At 31.9% G+C, this 27,577-nt stretch overlaps 1 protein-coding gene across 4 annotated transcripts in view; it reads right to left on the bottom strand.

Moving 5' to 3' along the window:
• ktub (Tub domain-containing protein ktub) overlaps positions 1–27,577 on the bottom strand; it is a 111,586-nt gene that overhangs the window by 15,747 nt on the left and 68,262 nt on the right. The gene's annotated exons all lie outside the window — the stretch shown is intronic.

Consider the following 27,577-nt stretch of genomic DNA (forward strand, 5'->3'; position numbering starts at 1 on the left):
GCTTTAGTTCAGGAGAAATATAATAATTATATTTAAATTTATATATGGTATATCTATTTTATGATGCATTTTACATCAATTTAAACCAAAGATACGAGAGAGTTATTCTTTGAGAGGGAGATGTTTACACAGACACGACGTATTAAATAATGAACAAAAAAGAAAAAAGAGCACATGCATCAAATGTGTTACCTTTTTTAATCGCTATTCTTAGTTTCTTTCTTTACACACATCCCCTCTTTAATGATAGTATTACAATCCTTCCATCTGACCTAGGAATTGTCTTTGAAGTACATTAAGTATATTTCTTTTTCAATGAGCGATCGAGTATCAAACCTGCTCATTGATTTCATAATAAAAATTTATCCCGAGCGCGTTGTTTATTGAGCTACACCACTCCACCTACAAATATTTATGCTGCAAACAAAGGAATTGAGACAATATAAGCGCTTAGATAACAGACAAAACGGAAATGAAAGTGATTTCAAACAATTGAATGTCTAAATATATATGTATGTTGTTGTTGTTTTTTAAACCGTTTATGCATTAATTTATTAGCTTTTATTTTATAATATATTAAATACTATGAACTATCATACCCATAAAGAAGGATTACTTTATTTACGCACTTATTCTTTCAAATAATGTTATAGGGTTGAAAGTCAAGTCAAAGTAGAAACTTCCTTTTGTTTGTCACTATACATTGTACAGGGTGCGTGGACAAAATCTGCCACTTCAAAAAAACAACGACTACAAGCTTATTTTATAATATTTATTGATAAAATAAAAACCAATATATTTATTAGGATATAGAGCAGCTATCTATTCAATGTAGCCACCGTCTGCAGCCAAACCCCACTCAATGCGGCTACGAAACCGAGAACAGACATTTTAGATCTGCGCTGATCCTATCTCACTGAATTTCTCCTTGATGCAGGTGATGAGAGACTGCTTGGTGTTATGGGAGGAGCGGTTGGTTATGTTCTCCACGTAGGATCAGACAAAGTAGTCCAACGGGTTCAAATCCGGTGATGAGGGAAGCCAAGAGGAGAAGGGTACGAACGCAAAAGCATAGCTTTTCCCCCATTCTTGCGTCCGCTTAGCTTTGTGGGTCGGAGCCAAGTCCTGCTGCCCCATCCACGACCTGTCGCTGACAACAGACTTGAGACGACCCCAATGACTATGACAGTGGCCGGAAACTTGGTCTTCATGACTATGGGGACGTCTCTGCTGTTCACGGCAATCCAGCGATGGTTCTGGGAGTTGTGGATTTGATCCTGAACGTCCATCGGGTCTGATGACTCCTCCAGCTGCTTCCTGAGACTTCTGACAGTTCTAACTGGTGTTGACAAAAGGCCAGAGATGTCAGCATTGCTTAATTTCATGTGATCACTAAGCATAATCTGAATAGCAGCGTACCTACGATCTCTCTCATTGAACATAATGACTTTTCTTGGGCACTTAAAATGATGCTATCGCTACAAGTGGTAGCCTATGACCCGGGAAAAATTTTAACACCAAAACAGATGGATCAAATATCAACTGATGTAGTAATGTCGTCTTTAAAATATGCCAGATTTTGTTCACGCACCCTGTATTAATAAGGGTTGAATTTTGGGGGTCTTGAGTTCTACTAAATAAAGTATACAGGGATAATTGAACTTCAGGCTTGACTAGAACTGAATATACATATAACCACGTCTTTTCATACCCATAATTAATTTATAGCTGGACAGCCCGGAGTACAAATAAACTTCATAGGTAGATCATATTGGGATTATACACTTTAAAAGTAATGCATTCAAGTTACCTCAAGTAGATATGTAAAAATTGCTGAATAAAAAAGTGTAATAACCTATGAAAATGGCATACATACACGGTAAATTTAAGATACAACATATATGCTGACAGAGATAACTAGAGTTGTAAATCTTAAGCACTCACAGTAGTTAAAAAAAAAAATTAATGACTCAGATAATTGAAAGAATGTTTTGGAATTGGGAATTACTCTGATTTCGATCATCAATTCTACTATGAGGCAAGATCTAACACGTACTAGTTTGAAAAATCTTGAAGGTTTATACAGTCTCCAAACAAAACATCAATTTTAGCTCCTGTTTTTGAGTTGGTCAATATTGTGGAAGTGAACAGAAGCCTGGGTGTAGGGGCCACAACATAAAGTGATTGGAGGAGTTTGTGAGTACCTTTGGTATTGAGGCAAATCCTCCAACACACACTCTTTGTAAAGAGACAATCAGGAATGACGTGAAAGACATCGACCTCAAGAGTTACATCCAGCAAAACCAAAGGTCTTCACAGCAACGGTAACGGACACCAGATTGCCCAAGTTCAAAAAACTCCTAATAATAAGGGTGCATTTCTTGCCCTGGACATTGTGTCCTCCTCCCTCACCAAATCGGAACCCACTTGACTATAAGATTCGGGGCTCCATTGAGAACATTTGCTGTCCCCACAGAATTACTGTTTAGCTAAAGCCTTCATTGAGCGGGAGTGAATGTTTATATCTGATGAGTATGTTATCATAGTGTACAAGGCATTCCAACCTCGTGTAGAGGCTGCAATTGAGGCTGAAGGTGGAAATTTTGAATTTTAAGGAAGGAAGATATATTTTTTCACTAGTTAATAAATTTCAAGGTGCTAAGCTAAATCGAGTTTGAGCTCTTGATGATTTTGTTAATGTTGTCTGCTATAATGCATTTTACACACACACTCTTTAGGCACTATAGATAATCAAATAATTAAACATGTGGCCTTTTAGAAATACTAACTGATTAGCTACATTGAAATGTATAAATGTAAATACCTGGATTAGAGAACATACATATGCTTTACATAGATACGTACAAATGTAAATTTCAATCCAATTCCATCAATCTCTTCAAGCAAATTTAAAGAAAATTTATGTACATAGGTATATCAACAATAGAATAAAACATACAATTGAAAGAATAAGAAAATGAAAACAGCGTTATAAAAATAGGGATTTCCATCACACAATACCTTTTCTAATATTTATCTAGGGTTTTCTTATACATGGTACATCCATACATATGTGAGCCTAAGCTTATACGCATTTTTTAGAATTGTTTTTATCTTCCTTACTTTCTTTTTTTTCTTTCATGTAAATCACTGATTCCCAAAGTATTATATAGCAAAATTTTTTTACAAAATAGGAGTCTACATATATAGAGGTCACAAAGCTACAGTAAACGTAAATTTTCCTAACATAATTTTAATAATAAATTAATATTCTGTATATTTATGCGTAAAAACTATTATCGTTTAAACATCCAACAATTAAATTCCCTTCATGCAGATTTTAACACTAAGCTTGATAAAGTTTTTACAATGGACTATGGATTATCAGCTCATACACTCTCGGGTCTAGTTGTCAACACCAAACAGACAGAAGTCTAAAGAACCTTTGAAAATATGTTTTTCGTTATTAAAAGTTCCAGTAAATCAACTCTTCTTGGAACCTCAGTAACAAAAGAAGATGAAGCGATTGGCATCAACATTAACACAGAGAATTATAGAATATATGTATATACAGTACACACCATATAAATATCTTAGATAAGGTAAAAGTATGGAATATGGTCGCAATAATCCAAGTAGTTCACTTGCTAAGGTATATTCTTCATTCAGAAAAAATTAAAGAGAAGATTATACAACAAAAATATTTATGAGGATCGAGGCGAGCTTATCTTTCAAGGAGCCCCCGGTATACTCCAATTTAATCAGAGGACATAAGACTAAAAAATAAAGAAAACTGTGTGGAAAACTTTAAACATCACAGGGTTGATCAGCCACAAAAGAAGTTCGGAATTCTAGGCTAAAAGCTTGAGACATTTTTAAAAGGAATACGTGGTTTCCATTTAACGAAATAATTACCATTTGTCCTGCGGAGCTGTTTAAGTCTTGAGGTATTTTTAGTACATACAGGAAACCAATGGCCCATCATGGAAATCAATTGTGGACTAGTTATTCCTATGCTGGGTGGAGTCAAGCCGCTGATATTCAACATAAGATTAAAAACTAGAGATGATTTTTTCAAGACATCAGGACTATCAGAATTTACTAAAATTTTGGAACAAAACCAGTGACCTAATTTTCTATAATTACAATTTGAGAAAATATTTAACCCTCATAATACAAAGTTTTAAAGCCATCCATCCCGTACTACTTTGGGTTTGGAAACCGTACCTCTTCCAAATCGGCAAGAAAGCCAAATTGTTGATTTGGTTCATAAAAATTCCCTTGTTTATGTTATAAATTATCGGAAAAGTAACTAACAAACTAAAAAATATATTTTACACCCCTTTCATGGACTCAAAAGAAAATTAATTCCTATACAGAATGGCTTCTTCATCCTTTTTACGAATAAATTGAGGATACGGAGAGAGACTGCACATTATGTAAGTTCTGAGTAAGTCTGAGTAGACTCCTCAAAAGATCCTACGCTTATTGTTTGAGTAACTGGGGAATGGAAAAAGACCCATCCAATCGGAAATTTACGTGAGTATATTTGATTTAAAATTATGTGGCAACTACTTTTTTTGTTTGGTTAGTTATAATTTATCATATAAGCTGTCCCTTTTTATGCGGGGAATCAACTAACAAATATAATATAACCATTGTAGAGACAATGCTTGTCGCTCGTATTGTTATCATTATTTACGTCAGTCTTCAATTCCTAGGCATCTGAAATGAGCCCAAACTTAAATAAGATCAAAGCAGTGTGGATTATATGACTAAATACTATGTTTATAAAAAAAAAAAGGAAAATGATTTTTTAGAAGCATATTGCAGAATAGAAAAGCATATCTTGTAAGTTCAATTTTAGCTATTGTTCTCTCAAACAACTCTGTTACTATGACAGTAGCATCGTCGGACATTGCTGCGCCTTTAATTCTAGCAGAAGGAAAAACTGTATACTCAATATATTGAAATTACCACTTAGCTCTGCATCTTCAAATATTATTTATGTAATATATCTCAATCTTGTTGAATTGTTAAAGTATTACAAAAAGAACGGGATAGTGTTGGGGATGAAAGTTCAATATCAACCAGGGACAACTTCAAGCAGTGGATCGGTCATTATGTGACATTAGAAACAATGAAACTTTCATTTGGAGCATCAGATACTCTACGTGGGATGCTCAAGTGTTGGAAGTCCTCATAATTTAGCCACATTAAATAGGATATACCAAAAAAGTCGCCATTTTAGTAACTTTCATTATTCACTAAATATATATTTTTGTGTTGAGATTTTTTTATTATCCTTTTATAATTTATATCTAAAATCCTGGACGACATACATAAAGAAAATTTAATCTGATGTAAAAATTTAAAAACAAATAGATGAAATACATGTTGGATCCTATGATATTCTTTATATCCTGTTAAGACGGGAAAAAAAAAGTTCGGTTTCGATACATCAAGTTATGACAGTAAGACAACAAAATGAGACATGAACGTTTAACGAACTTCTGTTGAAGAACTGTCATACAAACAATCATAAATTTAATGTTTAGTTTTCTAATGCATAAATAGTCATATGCCAATTAGTTGGCCTCTTATTTTGTATAACTATGTATATCAAATTGAATTAATAGTAAGACTTTTGATTTCTATAGACAGAAGTGTATTAAGTAATTTTCTAGAAGCAGGAGCTTCCTAGTTGGCAATATAAACACGCTATTTTCCGCAGCTGTAATCCTTATTATTTAATTATTGAAGCCACAACATCTAATAATAACTTGTGCTTTTGAAAAACAAAGAGTAGGTTTTCTCGTGAATTATAAGTGAAGATTGATATCAGAGTACCTTCAGCCTGTATATTTTTGCTATATACGGAATGAGATTTGTGTTAATTTCTAACGGAAATACAAAAAAAAAACGGTTCATTTTTGTTTCAGGTGTCACTTGGTTGAGTAAAGAAGCCTCGTAACAAAAAATACTTTAATTTTTGGGTTTCCACTCTGTTTCTATGCAAAAGTAGGTTTTTATAAAGAGGATATTTTTGATTTGTTTGTTGCTTCATGTGGTAACAGAACTAATGCATTAAAATGTCCTTAGACAAAAATGATTTCCTTTCTTTTATTTGCCTTCGTAGCACTTTTTTCACTTATGTTGGAATCTCTATCTCTCTTTTTCATCACATAAAAATTTTATTTGCTCACATTATTATGAAAAGAGTCATACATCAACATACATAAGTAAAATCAATATAACACCCTTCCATACCACAAAAAAAAAAAAAAACACTTGAATTTTGATTAAATTTGTACGTACTAGAAATGTGATATCTCCCAAAAGTCATTTTACCAAATATTAAAGTACATGAATCACAGCGTCCATTCATTTGAGCGAGTATCATTATGCAAAATTCATTTGAGTCATCATTTCTTTGGACAACGATAATATTTATACAAGATATTCGATCGATGCATCTTCCTGGAGTAGGGTCTTAAAAAATGGATGCATATTCTCCAATCATTCTCGTTGTCAATGTTACAAACGTAAAATTTTCATTCATAGGCAGTCTTTGATTCCAAAAATAACTAAATGTATTTTGTTTTTTTAAGGAGAAGGTCACACGAGAGACAGGTGGACCTTTCGGGTGCTCCCTCTTAACTCTAAGCTATCTCGAGGAATCTTATAGATTATAATCCGAAATTAATGAGTTTTATATTATTATAAAGTGTATCGTTCTGTGTTTTCAATTTATTTTAAGTGGAGGCATAGAAAAAAGATTAAACTGTTTTAACAGCATCAATGAGTGGTTTTTTTTTTTGTTTTTTTGTATATACAGGGTGCAATCTCTATTTAACAACAAACATGATTTTTTCCTAAACTAATCATCCAATTTTAATAAAAACCAATAACACCCTCTTCTGGACCTCGGAAACGGGAGCAGGTCTTGATGACAGCCTCCATTGGTCGAATTAAGAATTCCTCCTGGATCCTGGAGATCAGCTCGGATTTTATGCTGCAGGAGTATTTGTTGATGCATTGCTCAACTGCAACCCAAAAAAAGAAGTCCATGGGGTTGAGGTTGAGGCCCAACACTAATTCCAACCACGGTTAAGGGCTTGTTAAAATCTTCAATTTGATATATCGTACCGACTACTGGGCACGACAGGCAGATTTTTCAAAACACGTAACCAATCAAAGTATATGAAGTGACTATTGCTAGAATTTTCAATTTGATGCATCATACCGACTGCTGGGTAAGAACCACAGATTTTGAAAAAACATGTAACCCCTCACACACTATGACGTCAATCATTAAAAGCGTCGTGGAAGTCGAACATTAGTCGTACACGCCCTCTTGTATAACTTTGGGTCCATCTAAGTAAAAAAAAGTATGACAACCAGGTCAACTTTTACTTTGCAGTGTGGCTTTGCTGTTGATCCATAATCACCTCTAGACTTTTCTTGTTCCTTCCTGACTCTTCAGAAAAAGGACTTGTCCATATTTAAGGAGTTTGCAATCTCAATATTGTAACACCAAAGAAACTCTGCCTATTCCACGATTGTGGAATAAATACTTTGTTGATTGATTATTTTTTTACTGACGCTAAACGCTTCTGGGTATCCGCCAAAACAACAAACAGCGTCCTACTTGAGTATGCACAGCTGTCTCATGGACTCAATGTTTGTTGTTAAACAATGGCCCAATCGCTGTTGTATGAAAAATCGCTGAAAAGAACATCGCCCAATTCAATTCTGGCTCGAATGAATGTCGAAAAGATTAGGCTCACTGAAAATAAACTCGCTCAAATGAGAAACACCGAATATCACGTGTACGATTATAAATAAATTTTTGCATTAGACTGCTTAAGAAATGCAGCAAAGAATAAGAAGAAACAGTTTTTTGGTTCATTATAATTAAAATAGGAGCTGAGTTACATTTTTAACCATTTGATTTTGTTGTCTTTCCACATTTCATAAACGTAGGAACTAAAAACAACACAAATTTGTTGGCCCATTATTAAAATTCATAATGATGGTTAAAACTTAAATTCAAGCTCGAAAATCTTCATTTCATTTAAGAATTTATACAGAAATGTATTTTTCATTCTGAATAATCTACTAACAGCTGAATTTTATGGACATTTTATATTGAAATTATAATTCGTCTAAAGACAGTTTTTTTTTTTAATTAAATACAAATTATCCAATTAGATTTTAAGATTTAACTTAATTTTGAGTTTTAATAATTGCTGAACAAATGAACAAAATAAGAAAACGTTTGTATGAGGATGCACACATTTACAAAAAAAAAAATCATTTGAAATACTAAATAACTGAGAAGTTATAAAAGTAAAAGCTCATATACACTTCCATTAACCTGCCTTTAAAAGTTTTTCTTTTAATCCTTAAAAGTTCATGTGTGCAAATATTATTGACTGATTAAACGTAAAAAGTAGGAGTTCATATTTTATTAATAATAACTAAAAAATCGTATTTTCTCATGAATTTAATATAAATATGATTTACATTGTGAATTTTTATAGTATAAATAGTCTATAATTAGAATACTTAATTAATATTTCCCATACAACAAAAATTAATTAACTATAGAAGCTTAGAACTGAAGTTATCTTTATTTAAAGTTGAAAATAAGAGCTTTTTACTCAGAGGTTCATGGCTTCAAGAAAAGTATATTCAGAAAGTTTAAAAATATTTCATTTGAAAGCTGAAAGTCTGAAATATTTAAGAAAAAAAAAAGGGTGCTTTTTCAAAAATGCTAAATATTTATGTCTATTTAAGATACAATCACGACAATATTTCAAGGATAAAACTTAATTTTTAATTGATCATATAAGAGAAGTCCATATATTTGCGTGCAATAGCTAGGATGAGAAGAAAAGAAAGAGGAGTTGGTAGAACTGAAAAAGTGTCCATTGGTATCCTTCTTGGGAGTAAGATCCCGAATTCGGGATCGGTGATTATCCATAGAGAAGTGTGCAAGTATGGGAAGGAATCCTTGGCAAGAAAATCCCACTAAGCTGCATCTGGCCACTAGTATTTTTTTTTCTTTGTGGATTTGCTTTGAGAACTCCCTTGAAATCCCTCCCTTACTACGGGTCTGCAACGATGATATTGTCTCAAGAGGGATTTCATTTGAGGCTTTTTCTAGATCTAACGTCTCCTTTTTTTATTTTTCTTTCTCTTCCTAGCTATAACACGCAAATTTTATTGGATTTAGCCAAATACTGGATTTGGCTACATCTAATAAATAAAAAATAAATTAAATTACGTACATAATAAACATTTCACTTTGTTGAAAGTGTTTTTTATCAAAGCATCAAAGAATTTTTTGTCGGTGTAACTTATTACACTTCATACACATAAATTCATTATGGCAAAATTACAATACTTTTTTTAAATCAAGGCACTATAAACTAGTATTGGATTTGACTCAAAATTTTCTGGTTGGGATGAGCTCATGTTTGGGCAATATACCAATTTTGAGTAGAGTCAAATTCGATTTTTTGATAATTTCACCATATTAAGTAATGTGAGTTCTCCTTATTAAAACATAAATCAACTCTTCCTTCGTTTTTGACTGTCTTTTTGAGCAATACCATAAATTGGACTCATCATTAATTCAAAGTATTTCAATTTGTATTGATGATTATTCAACTCGAAAGTCGAAATTAAAAATAAAAAAAAAAATAGGGAGTCGAGTTTTTGCGATTTCGATTTATATATGAATCAAACACAACTAAAAACTAACAAAAAATTACTCATATGATGCTTACTTCAAGATTTTAAATCACTTTGAATAGAAGTCATGACACACTCCGTGGGAAAAAGAATCAGAAAAGTACACTGTAATTGCACAAGAAAGTAACTGTTCCTTTAGAACAAAAAAAAAAATGAAAACAACGTCCTCACCGTTTGAGAGACTCTTCACGACTGAGCGTCAAAGTTTCAAAGTATTTTATTATTTCCATTTATATTGTTTAATGTTATCGCCGTTACTTTATCAAAACCTATATGTATATGACAGAGTTCTTACTTTCGTCGCTCTAGGCGCGCGGATTTACAAGAAAACGTCTCTACATACAAAACTACGATTTTTGTGCTTAATTATATTATTAATATTCCTGTATAATATGCATACTGATAAAAAAGATAAAGTAATGCTTACTACTCTCTATGAGAGACTACAGAAATTAAACATTGAGTAAAAAAGGAAGGAGGACAAATTATATAGCCAGGATAAATGCAACAGTCATGAGGAACAAAGATAATGAAGCAATTTATGTCTTGTCATTCAATCAACCATATCCAAAACAATGTTCACAAATGATTTACTACAGAAAAATAATGATTCAATCCCCTAAAAATAACAACACATTAATATGTAATAGCAGGAACACCTGGTACTGCTAGGAGTTACAAAAACAAGTAGACTTTGGTGTATAAATATAGAAGTTAACTGCTCAACAATTCCTTAGAGTTACTCTCTGTTTTTGATGAGTACACTCATACGTAGTGAGTCAATACTTGAATGTATTCTCCTCAAGAATAAAGATAAAAAAGCTTAATAAAAAAAACAGTAATAGGGATACAATGAGTACTTTAAGTCTCCAGATACCTACCTAGTGATAAGGTATGTATTTTTATAATGATTTATAATCTTCTTGTTTTTCCAATTACAGTAAATTTATGCGTACATATCAATAGGAAAAATATAAAGTAATATCAGTAATTGGAGGAATTGTAATTTGATGAAGAAAAAAAAACCATCGTATATGAATTTAAGAGATGTATCCCTTCCAAAAAAAAATGAAGTTCCGTTTGGTCTTAAGGACATTCATGAATGAGAAGGAAATATCTTTGATAAATGAGAAAATCATAGCTTTGACTACTTGACCTTATTGTCAATCTATCTTGAAGTTATGTACTGGGTCAACCGTTATTATTTACCCATTTTAATACACATCGTATTCAAGTCCATGGCAGGATCCTGAATGAATTAGAAAACAAGTTTATGAACTATTAATTGAAACCCAAAGAACATGTTTTAGTCAATGTATCTACCCTCAGAATTGATACTGAGCTACAGGCGGTGACCGAAGCTATTACAGACATTCTGGATATACTCAGAGCTCATGGAGGCCCAGGACTTATTGTCGGAGGTATATAGGGTGAGGTGCTGTTGTGGATCCTTGGACGTTTCTAGGGTTTCAGGCTCTGCGGCACCCAGAAGTCCTTTACCAAGAGGTGTATGCTGGCCCAGAGGAATTCGTGAGTTTTTTGGGGTGTGGGAAGGAGTTTCATCTTGTTGGAACACCCCGGAAGATTGCCGACGATGGATTTTGATCCATAAGAGAACTTTAATACCCAGAATTTTGACGTACTCATCACCCTTCAGTGTGTTTCCAAAGGAGAACCACACGGGATTCATAGCCTTCCTGTTGGATGCAACCAGCACTAACATCATCACCGAAGAAGGGTGTTTGGTGGTGGATACATAGCACTGCTCCTCTGCTACATCCCCAAATGTCTCAACTTGATCTTTATGCCTCATGAAGACAGGGTCAACAGTAAAGTCTTCTCACCAGAAAATATATCAATAAGTTCAACGGTTCACTTGAGGTGGTTCAACATTTTTTTTGTAGGCTCCACAAACACTTTTCTCTACTTTTCTATCCACTGAGGCCTCAGAATACGCCACAGAGACTTTCCTCCTGCCTTGTTTTTATAGCCTGGAACCCCATAATGGTGACTTGTTCATCTTTCTGGTCATGTCAGCAATTGAAGAATTCGGCTTTCTATTGAAGGCCGACTTCAGGCGATTGACGAACACAGAGTGTTACTGCCTGCTCTCCAAGAAAGGGTTGAGGTCCTCTCCGACCTTCAACCCCATGCATACATTGTACAACGTCTTCCTTGAGACCCAGTCTGCTCCCAGATGGCCTTCTGGGACAATCCCGGATGGAGGAGCACAACAATTTCAATCCTCTTTTAGTGATCTGTGTGTGCTCATGGTGGTGACTAGGACAATATTTTTCTTGGAAATAGAAAAAAATTACTATTAATCTCTCAAAATTTGCATAATAGAGATGAGTAAATAATAAAAGTTAGCCTGGTATACACATTCCATGCTTTACAAAAATGAAAGATGCTGGTTATGTATCGGTCTCAAAATTTTGACGGGCGTCCGTCTTTGTTTTAAATCTAAAAATAGACATATAAAATTTACTCAAAGACAACGCACGTAAATATCTTGGTTAACGACGTTTTCATAGAGTCGGTCAGGGATGTTGGATATTATTATCAACATATAATGGTTACAGAAATGATAAATACTTTAATCAAGTTCTTTTTACGGAAGTGTCAAAATAGATAGAAGGTGGGGATTTTCAATCTGGTAAATTTAAGGATAATGTATTTTACAATTTTATTCCCAAAATTAATTAAGGAACTCAAAATATTTTGCTCTTACATCTAAGGGTTCATAGTGAAGCCAATAACTCAAACCAAATACTTCCAGCTTTAACCACAGTCTCCAACCTGCTCCCGACAACAGGCCTGGATGAGAAACTCTTTGTCCATGTTGTCCATTACCTCAAGAATAGAAGCCCACAAGGATTCAAAAGAGTGCGGGTTTATTGGACTTTCTCTGCAAGACACCCCGCACATAGTAGTATAAGGGGTCCAGATCCAGCGAGATATGAGGCCATATTTCCTTCGCCAATTGCTTCAGGAAGTCTGGAGTGTGTTTTTGCTCTCACAATTATCCTGATTCTTCCTTTCAGTTGTTCCCAACTTATTGGAGCCTTGGCAACATCATTAACAGTTGATTTGGGCAGCATCGTAGACTTAATAATATCTTTGGGCCCGGACCCGTCACAGAGGCTCACAATAATGGCCACAGAGCCTTCTTATTCGAAGGATATTTCAAGGATTTTATATTTTTCCTTACATATATGCAATTTTTTCATTTGAATTTGATGAATACACTTCATAAGCATAGATGAAAATAAGAATAGAGTTTATTGTTCTGATATAATAACAGCTAATCACGCACAACTTTGGATTCTTCAATTCCGTTCTGATAATTTTGATGTCAAAAAAGCACCAAGCTATCGAAGGACAATGTCGAAAATGTGGATAATTACCAAGAAGATTAGACAATCCATTTAAAAAATTAACAAAAAAATCCATAAAAAATAATGCATTTTTACAAAGTGTACAAATTGCAATGTCTGTGCAAGTTGCAACTGGTATAAGCAAATTGCCCAAGTTTCAATTTATTTTTCTTCAAATGCATTATTTAACATTTTTTCTTATAGCATATATATGTATGTACATTGATAGTATCACTTCATTTTGATCAATTAAAATTTCATAGTTAATATGAGTTGATGAGTAATATAACTGTGGGGATTTGAACTTTATAATGTACCATGAAATATTATACATATTTTAGTAATTTGTACTAAAATAGTCAAAAATGACACCACAAATATAAGGATTACCATTGCCTTCATCAAAAGTACTTAAAATCTTTTCTTTCTTTTTTTTAATTATACGTCATTTTTTTGTTTTACAAAATGTACAGTTTGCTATTATAAGTTACAAACTTCTTCACGACATATACATGTATATATATGTATGTGTGTGTATTTTTTATTCAGAACACTATAAGAAACCTAATGCGTCATTGTCCTTAAGCTTTTTCCATTCTTTTCCTCACATAATTTATTATAATATTATCAGTAAACAATACGCTCAAATAACCGGTGTTGGTTGTCCCCAATAATCATAAGAGTAAATATTACCAAAACGTGGTATCAAGCAATCAATATAGTATCACGTTTCGTTAGGATATTGTATTGAAAATACAAGTAAGAAAAACTACGTGTACAATAAATCAAAATTTGTAAGAATATGTAATTACACAGATAAATATACAACTTAATCAATAATAGCTCCATAAATGTTATATACGTGAATAATTTATTACTTTTTTATATAATTAAATTCACTGAGAAAATTAAGGCTACAATCAGTAGCAAATAATTTATTATCAAACATTTTTAACTTTTCTATTATATTTATAAATAGATTTTACATTTTACACATGTTTAATTATAATTGTTGACAATATATATATATTAAACAACTTGACTTCAACCTTTGAATACTTAACATGTGTAGATCTTCAGTGATGCATAAAACATATTAAAAATAAAAAAAATAAAAAATGCAAGTGATAATCCTGACAAAAACGTTTTCGAGGAGAGCAGCTTAGATTCCGTGACATTGTATTAGATCAAATGCAAGTAGCATGAAGGAAATTAACAAAATACTAGTCCGTATATGGCAAGGACATATAGACCGCAATGATTCCAAGGTCAATTCTCAATTCTACCCCGATTACAACAAAAACTTACACTTACCACTCCCGAGAAATCCTTCATGGTTACTTTTCGTCTTTCATGATCATACACACTAGTTATTACTTTATACTGGGATGTACTCTCTCCAAGAATTAAATAATAATGATAACAGCTTTGGAGAATAAAAAAAACTGCTCAAATTGAAACTAAAAAAGCCGCTCCCGCTTTTTAAGACATGTTTTATACATTTCTGTAGATATATCTACCAACAATTCAATGTTCAAGGTTAGCATATAGCTAGCTAAAGTATAACGAGCTTTTGAAAGGTAATTTATTGACATCTACATACTTGCCAGTGTTTAAAAATGAGCAAAAAAATACTACTTAGATTTTTGTCCTTACTATACCCTAATAATTAAACGACAAACATATACCAAAAAATAAAACTACAAAATAAAATCCACTCAGGGCTAATTATATCTGCCGTTTAGCTGTTAAAATGTTTGGCAAACATGCTAGCTCATAGCCGACTTTGAACAGCTCTGTAGTTGCGCATAGCTTTTCTTATGCCAGGGAAAAGTTAACCAGGGATATTTTTCCATCGAAGTATTTTTATAATAATGAAAAGCATAACTATTTATTACAAAACTTTTAATGACTGAATATCATTCACGAAAGTAATTTTAAAATCTTTGTATGTTGAAGGATAAAGCCAAATACTTCTAAATTTTGATTAAAAAGTAAATAAAAGGAGATATTATAAACTTTAAAATTAAAGTAGAAAAAAAAGCTTTGTAAATAAAAAAAAATATATATATATATAAAGTTTAGTTTTAAAGTACACAAAGTCCAAGAAAAACATTGAAAATAACGATAAACATAGTGTCCATGCCCCCCAAAAAAAAAAAAAAAAATATATATATACATAGAATGATTTTTGAAAGTAACCTTCATGGTTATAAAACGTCTTAAGTAAGAAGTTCTACTAAGCACAAAATGATCCCTAAATGACGAAGTTGCAGTGAAAAATGGTGAATGAAAATACTGAATATTCAAAAATAATTGCACAACAAGGCAGGGTAAAAAAAACAAGGAATAAAGTTTTTATTAACTTTAAACTCGTAAATGTATACAAGTATTTTGTATACCTACATACAATATCTATCTTCCTTTGGGAGATCTTTATCTTGAAAAATTCATAGTCAAAAGTTATTATTTTGTAAATTGTATGTATATAAATAGATTCCCCTGTGAAATTACAAGTGTTAATGGAGAACACAAAAAAAAAGTCATAATTGATAATCTAAAAAGTTAAATACATTTTGAAAAGGGAATTTGTTTATCGATTAGAGAGTTCAAATTTTGAGTATGTAAAGAAACTTTGACTATTAATTTCAAATTTTCTAAGAATATATAAAGGATTAAATTATAGATATTGTTCCCCTGAATGTCAATATGTACTAAGTAGACTCGGAAATACGGGGGCTCCTTGTTTATAACAGTTTTGGGAACAATCTAAATCCGTGTTATATGAAATTTGTATTCTACTAAAATCTGTAAAATAGAAGAATTTATTTTCTTAAGTCCACTTTTTACTATTTTTCATTTTTTTAAAGTATGATTGGAACCTTAAAAACATTATATTCCTAATATATGATTTAAAATAATGTATGCCAGACAAGATGCTCGTAAATAATAGTCAAATTTAATTTAAACCGAGCATTGACTACTTTTTTATCCATTCATTTCACTACTGTAACAATTTCAATAATTGGAACTTAACAAATAATTTAATTAATAATTTTTAATTGCAAGTTTCTACTATAATAAATAATTTTTAAGTAGTCTTAAGTATAGATGCAGGAGCGTCTGCAGGATTAGATTTGGGAGGAAATTACAGGCCCTCCAGTCCTTTTATCTGCGGGTACACCTAAGATATAAAATCAAATGCTTACAGGACTCTCCCAGACCCAATATGCAAAATTTTACAATTATATTATTTGAATATGTAGTCAAAGTATTAACAAACTCCTCAAAAAATACAAAAAATTCTTGTTAACTTCAATATATAGTTTTTTTATGATATGTTATCATAATATAAAAAAGTGCATTATAAGGGGGAATTTACCTCACTATACGGAGAGTGAGAATAATTCAAAACACCACGTTATGCGAAATCCTCAATGTTTGAACCCGTGTCATGCGGGGACCTCCAGTACTAAAAAAGGGGTTATAGTTATATATGGGTCATTCCACGTCAAGTGTACACACTTTTTTGTAATTTACGACATGATCATTTCCGATTTTGATGATTTTTAGTAAGCTGGCTTTTCTATATAAAATAAGAGAGTGTGTGAAATATTAGGGTTCTGTGACTCACCTGGTCCGTTCTAGGCCCGCTCAAAGTTGGGTCTAATGCATCGGAGCTGCGTTGTTTAGAAGGCCATAATTCCGCTCAAAGTGGCTTGATTTTAACACAAATTACGTCAAAAGATGCACAAGAACACAAACTTTATCTCATATTCAATCATAATCTCATTTTAATCGAAAATAAAAGTTAGAAGCTCAGGTGCAGCCTTCAAAATGGCGCCCCTGCCATGGTTTCAAAGATATCCAAAATTCAGAGTGGGATCTTAATGGGATCACTTCCAACAAGAGCATTATTTTGAGTATATAAAACCGCTTTTATAGCATATTGGTATTATTGTTCTATATTTAAACTCGTATTATAAATAATATACATATTTTCTGTTGATTAATAAAATAAAGTATGATTTTTATTTAAGTATAAATGAATTGAAAATTTATATATTTTAATCAACAAAATATTATGGATTAAATTTTGCACTAATTTCGTCACAAGGCCCTGGGTCCTCACTGTAACAGTTATTTAAATAAATGTGTTTATTTTAACCAAAACATAAGCCCCAAATCCTTAAATTTATAAAAATGTACATACATATGTATTGTCTGAAATATATTCTAAAGGACTGAATCTAAAACAATCTTATGAGAGCGAAGAGGATTTATTTTTACCTTGTTCGTAACATATTTGATAAAAAACAACATTATGAATTGATAAATATGAAAAAAACATTATACAAATATCTATTTGAGACTTGACAGCATAGCAACAAATATGATCTCTCAGGATTACCATATTTTTCATGACATCCAGACTTTGTGGACATAGGGCATTTATAAACGTAGCTTATTAAAAAAAAATTCAATTTACCTTTTTACTCATTTTACAATCACATTATAAACAAAAAATATATTTATAAATCTCTAAAAAATTACCTTTTAAATTTAACAAAAAAATTATATAATATATATTAAAAAATAATCATAATGTTGTTTTCCTTCAAAATTTTGCCAAATGTATCATTCTAGCTTATATAAGTATGATTAATAAAATTGTACTTCATAATGTTTGTTATATTTAAGAACTAACTTAGTCAATCATTCATAAATAAATAAAAAATGACTATTCATGGGTCATTTAAAAAAAATAAGGTTTTTTATGCATATTAAAAAAAAGTCAATACAATGACAATGTAATTTCTTTAAAACAATTTATTAAAATGGGCTTCATCGGTTTTGTCAAATTGTATATGTATATAAACTTGAACATCAAAAATCCTATTTTTAAGCTTTAAAGCAATTACCCAGAACTCAAAGACCGCCAATTAATTCTTCAAATACTATATTTTACTAGGAAGATCATAAAATTATTTTTTATTTCAAAAAACTCAAAATAGGGAGCAATAATTAATAATATGTATTGCAGGTTAAAACAATGTACTTATTTTTAAGTTTAATGGGATTTTGACACTTTTCACATCTCTGCTTATTACTCAATAGCCGTACGTGGAAGATTGGCAGTAGGAAAATTGCCTCCAGAATATTTTTGTCAGAAAATTACACTTAGAAAAATAGCTATCAACGTAAAAATACCCTCCGGAAAATACCACCAATGCTCATAATTAAATATTATCAAATTATAGAGATGAATATACCGATCTGTACCTTCTACAGATTGGTCGTGTCAATCACCAGATCTATTTATATTTTTAGCATCTGCAGATAAGCGATAACTGTCCTGATTTCCCAATTTTAATCCCCTAGGACACAGGGTTTGTGTAAAATAACCTATCTACTTAAAAAAAAAATAAGTACCCTATATATTCTCTAGGTCAACCGATAATGCAGTATAATATAAACTTGGGCCCTGAGGAAGATTAAAAACCACCAGTGCCACTTCAAGAACCATAAAGGGCATCTCCTAATTTCTCAATATTTTTTTGCAATGACAACATATGTTCAACGGTTTATCTGAAGATTATAAAAAAAGGTCAGTCCTTTCTGTAGATGGGACCGATTAGAAGATGAATTACTACATATTTATAAATAATTGTATTTCGGTTAATTATCAACTGATGGTAATTTTACAGAGATAATTTTCCGATGACAATATTCCTAGAACTGCAAATTATAATAAAATAGCAGTTAAACAAATGTCACTTCTAATTTTGCTATATTGGTTAGCAAATTTCATTAAAACTAGTGTTGAGAGTCCGTCCGAGACGTAGTTCCTCAGTAGCATTATTCTTAAAATACTTCGAGTACTCGTACATCATTTTTAAATGTCATGGCGTAGTAGGAATGAAGTTGTTAAGCAGTCCTTCTAATCGCAAAATATAATTTACCGTTCACAAATACCGAACCTGGGTATTTCAGAAGGTACAGTCAGAATAGAATTATGCATGCTGGACTTTCTAGGCATTTCGGACCCTCTGTATTGGCGAAGAAATGTTTCATTGCTTCCTTTTAATTAATTGAATATATAGTAGTGTTCTAGTCATACGTTGGTATTCCATATCATACAACACGATAAGCAGCACCCCATGAAAATGAGATTTTCTCGACTGATCTGTTTGATAAAATAGTACCCAACAACGTAACTCTGAATTGCATGAGGGGTTTTTCCCTTATGTAAATAAACATAATATGTTATATCTAGGGGATAATAGAAGATAGTAAAGTTAGCCAATCTCCTATAATTTTTTTTGGCCTTTTGAGAGAAGGGAGGTACTTTGAATAAAAAAGGGTCTTCATCCACGAATTTTCTTAATTAATTGCCTTTTCAGCTAAAAGAGGTAAAGAATTCACCTTATATAAAACCGGGGGACTATTTCAGCACCATAAAATTCAACTCTTTTTATTTCCATAATTATCTTACTTTTCTATTTACCAAATTACAGAGTGTTGTCCCATTTGTGTAAGTTTTACCGTGTCTTTGCTATTCTATCCCTAAAATTTCAAGCTTATTTTTTAAATTACAATCTAAAAGTTTATTTGAAGAGTCTGGCTTCCCAATCCATGCTGGGAAAACAGCAGTTTTGCTTTTATTAATTATTAAGCCAGACCTGTTGTAATATTTTTCAAAAGACTTTAGAATGACTTAAATTCATCTAACAAACTGACGTTCAGTGTTGGCTTCGACAAATAATGTGCCATAATCTGCATAAGTATCAAGTCAATCTTTAGAATTACCAAAGGAAGTTCTAAAGCTCCTATATTTCATTTGCAGATATATACATACAAAAGGTGCTGCGGGACATCCTTGCCTACAGCTTCCCTTGAGAAGAATATGTTCACTTATACAATCATAGATCTCAATTGTAGATTACCTATATATTTTTTTCGGTTCAGTCATAAGTCGTTTTTTCCAAATCCAACATGTTTAAAGGACTAAAATAGTTCGATCGACTAACTAGTTATAACATTGTCAGACCGGTCTAAGATTTTAACACCGAATCCCAACACTAATTAATACCGACCTTTACTAAAAGAAACAAACTACACTTGACACTGTCAATACAAATCTGGAATATATTTATATAAATCACATCTGGTTCTTAAGATTTTTGTTATCAATATTTGTCGTGTTTTATAAATTTTAGACATTTTTGTGGAATAAAAATAAAGACATGTACTTAATAAAGACTTATTTACAGTATAAATTTATCGTAATCATATTTGTATATAGATTTTTATTCACTGTGGTAATCTTGAGAAAATCTAATGCATAATAAATGAATACGGGTACCACAGATTGAGAACAACTGATTAAGTGCAGCAGTAAAATATTGACTAGATAATTTTTTTTTGGGAAAAAATACCTTAAGGTTAAGGGTGGAAATTATTAAAACTTTATAGAAGATTTACTCAAAAAAAGGCCAAAATTGATAGAAATGTAAATAAGTTAACTGTGGAAATTTAAAATATTCTTATATCAACTTCGTTTGATTATGGACATATTTTAAATTAACATTAAATGCATTTATTTTTTTCACAATCCCTTTGACCTAGCTATAAAATGTATTTTCAAGTATGCTTGATGAAATACATACTCGTATTAGTCAAAAGGGCAGACGAACATACTCATTTGATAATTTGGATGGAAAAACACTTTACTCCAAACATATTACACACACATAGACAATTCTACATATTACATGTCTATCCTATCTAATACACTAATAGGTCCATTCTCTTTAAAGGAATTTAACCAAACTTGGAAATAATCCCTTAAATGAGTTTATTTTATGCTTTTTTTTAGACTTTAGAATATATTATTATGTACTCTTTCTCATTTCCCGGGAAATTATCTTGGAGCTAAATCCCAAGGAACACATTTTTAAGTAATCTATTAGTTAGTCAATTAAAAAGACTATGCATTTCCTTATAGATTTTAAGATTAAAGAATAAATTGTAAGCTAGTCTTGTCCATAATATATACTCAATTCTCAGTTATGACTATCGCTCATAGTGCACAAGTTTGGTTTTTGAATACGGATAAACAAGCTAACTTATGGTGGAGCTGAGGGCAGTGGTAAAAAATAGATCAGGGAGAATGGCCATAGCAAACCCCCCTCCCCCAACATTTTTGAGGAAATATAAAAAAAGTTATTTCATTCTTTAAAAAATTTAAATTTTCCCAAAAAAAATTATCAATTTTTTTTCTTTTTAGAATTTTTATTCCTTCAAATCTTGTCTCTCTTAAAAAAATTTAGTTATAAAATAAATAAATAAATTTTTTTTTACTCTTCTAAAAGATAATATTTGTCAAACTTGGCAGTTAAGAAAAAAACTCTGATGTCAAAATAGGGCATGAGCAAAATAAATAATATACGCAAGGTATTATGATAGTCAGTAGCTTGCTTACAAATGACACATGCAAAAAAGAATTTTGACAGTGTTAATAATTGTTTTAATAATATTCAGGGAGTTGTATGGTTCCCCTACACCCCAAAAATCGTGATGACGACACAATTATACACTTTGACACCCAGACTTCGAATATTTCCTGAGGATTTACAGTCGGTCTAAAAATCCGGGAAAACAGGATCCCGGGATCTCGAGAGAGAAGCCCTAGTAGATAGGTTATGTATGTCAGGTAAAAATAAAATCTTGTATAAAATATATACATATATACAAATAGGATTTACACTATTTTCTTGTGTCTGTGGTCTTATACATCCATAGATATACGTTACTTATTTAAAATATGTATGTTTACACAAAATATACTCTTTATACTAAATATTTTCAGTTCAACAGAGTAGCTTTTCGAAAAGTAAATAATCTTTTAAAAAAGAGTAAATAGTGATATTCTCCCCAACTTTATTCAATTACATTACTACTTATATAAATTAGTTAATGTGTTATTTTTGTCTCATAATGAGAGAAATCATTTAAAGTTTTGTTGAAAAACTTATCACAGATAGGTAACGTTCCCCCATTGTCCATACACTGAATATGCCAAACTTTGCTATTTTAATACCCGGTGATTGTTTTCATTTTTTTCTTTCACATTAAATGATTTTTCATCAAGAGCTTTTAAAGGTATATTTTATTTTTATAAAAAAGATGCAAAATGTTATTAACAACAAAACTTATTTTATAGTTGTGGATGATCAGGTGATGAAATAGATGCAATAATTAGTTATTAGAGATTCTACAAAGGTATTGAAAATGTTGGTTTTCCGAAATTAATCTAGTTCCAAATACTAAATTTGAACAAACCGCACCACTTTAGAATCTATTAATGACACCAAAAATTTTAGGTCTCTAGAATCTTTATTCATGAAATTATTTGCGCTTAAAAAATTTTGCAAATCTCAAATTATCAAAATGAATCTAAACAATCGTTTTCGTTTATGAGAAATTGAATCCATATTGCAGTTAGTTTAATTTGATAAAATATTCTGTAAAAAGATTTTTTGCCAATATTAATTTTCGATTGGAAATGTACGTTCCTCACTTCTCCAATGCATGATAGCAACCGACTGTATTTGCAATATAACTTTAAAATATTGCCTCTAGAATCAAATCACGCCCGACCCTTGATTGCCACGAATTATAAAAAGAAGTTATGTTGCCGCACCTTCCATATTAAAAATTAACTAGAATATGCTTTTTTTACATATCTACTATCAATGAAACTTATATTACAAATGTTAAATTGAGGTACTATAATATTAGTGAAAATGATATGGATTTAAAAATTTGGAACTTTGTAAAGGATCAATATCAGGGAAGGAACCGATTTTAAGTACCATAGTAAGGACCAATACATCTCTAATAGAGACTTAAAGTATAATCACTTAATATACAGTCATATCCAGATATAAGATATTCGTATAGAATAAAAATCTGCTTCTACTCAACGTTCTCTCAAATAACGATTTTTTCGTACATAAAACACTTTGTATTGAAGAAACAAAAAATATGCATAAACTTCATAGGAGTTCATGAGAGTTAAGGATTCTCAGGAGAATTTTACTTTTTGTATGTACAAATCGTAAGTTGGCCCAAAAAAAAAAATTGTTTCTTTTTAAATAAATTTCACATTACTTTTTAATCAATACATATCATGAGTGCCCACCTAAAAAACACTTTTTGCGGAAAGATAGTAAAAAACTATCGATAATCTGTCAAAAACAGAATCCAATCAAAGACACTGGTTGCCTCGAAATGTAGAGTTTCAAAATTACTTATTTACGTAAGTATGCATAAATCGTATTCTCATGAATGCCCTAAGTATATAAAATAAGAAAAATCCAGATAAATTTAACTTCCGTTTCTGTTTCTAATTCTATTGAAGTAGACTTTTTCAGCGTTTTTTTCTTAAAGGAGTAATTCCTCAGTTTTATATCCCTTTACTGACCTTAGTTTTCTTATCCTAAAGTATAAAAACTACGAAGAACAAATGTAAAACTAAGGAGAAAAAAAAGTAAAAATCCACAGAATTAGTTGAGATGTCTTTAGATAAAAAAAAGTTTTTATTCATGTTGTTGTTTCTTTGTTATCTTTATGATCATGATAAGATATATTGAAGTAAAGAATAAATCCAAGACCATAAATAGTGAGAAAAATCTTCTGTACTTTGGGCATGTTAAAAAAACGAAAAACAACATCGAAAACTTGACAATTTGAATCATGTTTTGGAGGAGAGAAGCTTAGCTGTCTTGACATATTATTGGATCAGTTGTGATGATAGAAGGGGTGGAGATTGAAATAAAGAAGTACATTGGCATGAATTAATCCGATGTCGATCCTTTATTCTACTGAGAGTCCAGCAAGGATTTACAATATTAACTTCAAAACAAATCCACAAGGACACTTTCCGTCTTTTAAGTGCACATACGAATGTTAAATCAGATTTTGAATGTAGTAAGAAAGAAAGTTCAATTCTCAGGGGCTGTCTATAATATTGAGAATAGCTAAAGAAAAAGAGTTCATTCTTTAGATTACCGATTCCAAGGAAATAGGCTAGCAAAAAAAAAAAAAAAAATCACGATTTACATCACTAATCATAAATATATGGTGAATGCTTGTATGGAGAGAGTTTTTTATATTTCTTAGTTTTTAGGAGTGTAACCGTGAGAGTAGCAGCACTTTTTTTTTTTCTTTTTTCTTAGTTACTGAAAGCTGATTTGACTTAAACACCCCAAAATTTAAAACAACCTATCCATGTTATTGTTTGAATCTATTTGGTGGTTATAACACTCAACTTCTTAGAGAATACCGGCCCGTGCAGAATTATTTACCGATTTTTGTTCAGAACATATCGCGGACAATAATGACATTTGAATGACTTGAGAAACAATTTATTCATACATTTTTAGAATAATAAAATATTTTCTGATCAAATTTAATCAATGTAGCCACCATTTGACTCAATGACACTGGTCAGGCGACGTCTGAAGCTGCCACAGACTTGCTGGATGTAATCGGCGTCCATGGAGGTCCAGGCCTTGTTGACAGCAGCCTTTAAGGCATTTATGTTCTTGTGTCGTTTTTTTGCAGGCCTTGGTCCCCACGTGCGCCTAGATAGGGAAGTCTAGTGGGTTCAGATCTGGGCTCTGAGGGGGTCAGTAGTCCTTGGCCAAAAGTTCATGTTGTCCTTGAGCCACTCCTGAGCTTTCTTAGAAGCGTAAGCAGGTGCTCCATCTTGTTGAAAACCCCAAAGAGAGTTGCCGACTATGGATTTGATCCACGGAAGGACCTTGGACGCCAGCATAATCCTCCGCTGTTAATCTGAGCCAGTGGGGAACCATACCGGATTCATGGCCTTCCGTTGGATGTCCAAACATCTCCTAAGCTCACAACACGGTCATTTTGCCTGTTGAAAACAGGATCGACCGTAAAAGTTTTCTCATCTGAAAAAATGATGATGCGTCCAGATGAGCTCTTGATATCATTCAAGATTTTCTTGGCACGCTCAAGTCTGACTTCTCACTAACATTCAGTTAGCAGAGGGCGTTCAGTACGCCTCAGGGACTTTCCTCCAGCCCTTTTCAATGCCCTTGAAACAGTTGATGTCGACGTTCCCATCTTTCTGCCCATGTCGGCAATGGCCCTGTTGGGAGTCCTCTTGAACACTGACTTTACTTGCCTTGTTAAGACAGCGGGCTTCCTGCCAGCCCCAGGGGAATACTTGAGATCACCCCCAGCCTCCAAGCACTTGGAAACGTTGTAAATTGTCTTCAACGAGGCCCCAACCTGTTCCTTAATGTTGTTATGAGGCACTCCTGCTCGGAGGAGGGCTGCAATTTCGATCTTCTTTGTTTCCTGATTGGACATGGTCTCACATGTGGAAGTTGTTACGCTCTCACAGGAAGGATTTTTGTTTATTTTAACAATAAAAATAGGAAACAATCAGATTGGTTGCCACAAAACCTCTTAAAAAGTATATTTACATCATCGGTAAATAATTTTGCACGGCCCGGTATATTTGAATTTGACTCGTCAAAGGCTGCAATAGTATTTGATGTTCAAAGAATTATACAAAATTACATTCTTTAAGGAATTATTTACTAAACTTTTCACTTTAAATATGTATTATAAAATATTGATATATAAATTTATTGATTAGTATTTATCAGGTGAGGGAAATACACTCTCACACGCCTTTTCAAAGTCTTGACAAGACTAATAAACATACATGCTGTAAAGTTTAATTAAAGAAGAATAAAAAATGCAAAGAAAATTGCAATATTGGTTGCAACTTACTCGTTTTTAAACTGTAATATACAATATTTCAAATTTATCCCCAATGAGACAGTGATTTGTGAATTTTGAAAAAAACAAAACAGCATTTATAAACTGATAGCAAAAGAATCAATAATTCAAAGGATATAAGTTATAGTAAAACAATAAAACACATACTGCATCAATTACAAAATATTATTCTTCCAAAAAAATACTTCTACCCCTACAACTCACTTTTTATCCTTTTACTCAAAGAAAAATTGAAAAACATTATTGGTTTCTTGTCATAATAATCAGTCTTATATTTAACAATTGTAGTCAATTTATATACCTTGAGATGTTTGAGAAATAGGGCACGTTATAACCGTCCCCAATTTCCCTGTATAATGTAAATGAAGATTAACTTTATAGAAAACCCGTTGTTGGCTCGGATAAATAGGTTATTGCTGTTGTGGCAGATTTGGACTTAGATTAACGTAAGGATTAACCTTCATGTAATTCCTGTCTATAGTTCCACTACAGCATAGAATTCTAAATTATAGAGACTTGGAATAATACAACAGAATTTATATTCCCTTATAAAGCGAATATAAAAGACGTAATTGGCTGGAAAAAAAGGGAACGTCATTTTTTACTACATTCCTTCGAGAAGGAAAATAAAGAAGAACAAGCTCATCTACATGCATGAGTATTCCTTCTGTCCAGAATTCAGTCGCTAGAGATACAGGCTTTTTTTTTGGGGGGGGGAAGGTTGCTTTTTGACAAAACTTTGGCAATTTTGTTGTATACTTTTTATTTAGAAAAGTCAAATTTAACAAATGAACTATTTTCTTAATTTTAAATCAGACAATATACATAAACTACTCAACAAATTTGACTGAAATTTTTTTTAGTCAGGGGTATTGCAACTCTCCATAAACCTCCCCATCCTTTTTAGTTACGATGCTGACAACTGAAGAGAGCTGGTGCTTTTCTCCAAAATATTTTTCCAATTGTGAGGGTTACCAAATTAATTTTTGCATAAATCTACTCATGATCTATGTATAAAACTTATTAAATATAATAGGGGTTGTAAAAAGAAATCCATTATTTTTCCAATTGATGGCTTAAGTAATGTGTATCTCACGTTGTATCAGTGCGATCAGTTTATACTAAATGAAGTTAGACAGATAAGATTTCCAACAACAACAAAAAAACAATACATTTTTGTCATTATTAGACTCAGAATTGTTTGAGCGGTCCTCCAAAATGGGCATCAACTTTTAGAAAATACATCATATTCTATAGTTTTTCCTCGTTAAAGGGGAAAACGCAAGCCAGGCGGCTGAAAATGTGAATAGTGTTGATGGTTTATGATATTATAACTACCAATTAAGCGACATTTTGGTTTTTTTTTATTTTGTTCTGGTAATTTTGATGTCAAAGATGCACTGCGTTCTGGAAGGCCAACTATCGAAAACGTGTTTAAAATAATGGAAATTGTGGAGTCACGCCGTCATGTAAGCACTGTTTTGATTGCCAAGGAAATAAACAGTAATGGAAAAAAAAAAAAATAATCGATTTCTTTTTAGTACACCTTATATACTTATAGATATATGATTATATATAATTTGGTATCTCTA

Source organism: Lepeophtheirus salmonis, chromosome 14, assembly GCF_016086655.4.
Source record: "Lepeophtheirus salmonis chromosome 14, UVic_Lsal_1.4, whole genome shotgun sequence".
NCBI lineage: Eukaryota > Metazoa > Arthropoda > Copepoda > Siphonostomatoida > Caligidae > Lepeophtheirus > Lepeophtheirus salmonis.